The sequence below is a fragment of the Bison bison genome, unplaced genomic scaffold (assembly GCF_000754665.1).
Source record: "Bison bison bison isolate TAMUID 2011002044 unplaced genomic scaffold, Bison_UMD1.0 scf7180017845874, whole genome shotgun sequence".
NCBI lineage: Eukaryota > Metazoa > Chordata > Mammalia > Artiodactyla > Bovidae > Bison > Bison bison.
The window spans coordinates 4,658-5,650 of record NW_011476447.1 but is presented as its reverse complement, the minus strand read 5'-3'; the positions used below and the strand labels follow the sequence as shown (position 1 = coordinate 5,650).

The following is a 993-nucleotide window of genomic DNA, read 5'->3' as shown; positions in this document are numbered from 1 at the left end:
TCCTGGTCCTTCACAAACTGCTCCTTCAGCCTCTGGAATTGCTCTCGCTTCCGGGCGTCCGAGACCATCCGCTCTGACATCTGCCGATCTGGAACAAGACAGCCAGGGGCCATGGTGAGAAGCCCCAGCAGCAGGCCCCCGAGATGGAGGGGCAGGCGAGCCACACGCACCGCTGAGCGCCCGCAGGACCCTGGACGCCGCCTCCCGGGCCTGGACAATTAATTCTTGCTTTGCAATTTCCATCCGTAATTCCTGGAAAAGACCACCAGCGACTGATGCGTCTGACCTTTCAGCCCCCACCCCGGGACAGCCAGGGAGAGGGCTCTGCTCAGACCAGGTCTGGGGGTGCAGCACCCATCGTGCAAGGCAGTGAGGCTGGTCCCCAGGCAGGTGACACCCTCTCTCAGAGTGACCCGGGGCCAAGACCCCAGCCTTCATGTCCACCCTGGCCCTCCCACAGAGGCCAGCCCCCTGCATCCCCAGGGCTCGCCCCTCCACCCGACTGGTTCTCAGGGGTCTGTCCCGCCCACAGCTTCCTGCTGCCCACAGGTGCCAGGACTTTGCATCAACCCCTCCCCAGGACACAGGACACTCAAAGCTCGGGCCTCAGTGCACCTGACCCTTCTGAGCAGGACGGAGGCTCAAGGGAGCCACTGAGGCCAGGAGGCTCAGGCCCTGCTGCCCTGGAGCCACGGCCCGGCCAGGATGGGGCCGCCTAGTGCCCAGCCTGCCCCAGGAGGAGAGGAGAGGGAGGGCCAGGGAAGGCCGGGCTGTGGTGCCCTCACCTTCTCCTCCTTGCTGACCGAGCTGTGGCGCGCCACCCTCTCCATGCGGCCCACGTAGGTGGCACAGTCCTTCTCGATGTCCTTCAGCTCCTCGAGGGAGAAGATCACGGAGATGCGCGGGACCGGGACGTCCGAGCAGCAGAGGTAGTGCTGGAGGGCGGGGGGTGGGGGGCGGCACCTGAGCCCAGGGACTGGCAGGCACAGCCCG

The 993-nt window shown here is 66.3% G+C and overlaps 1 long non-coding RNA gene across 1 annotated transcript; it reads right to left on the bottom strand.

Moving 5' to 3' along the window:
* LOC104986917 lies at positions 1 to 940 on the bottom strand. Its single transcript, XR_825083.1, has 3 exons — positions 786 to 940; positions 171 to 252; positions 1 to 88 (listed from the first exon to the last, which is right to left on the bottom strand). It is a non-coding gene; the product is annotated as an uncharacterized LOC104986917 (long non-coding RNA).
* Positions 941 to 993: the final 53 nt, after the last annotated feature.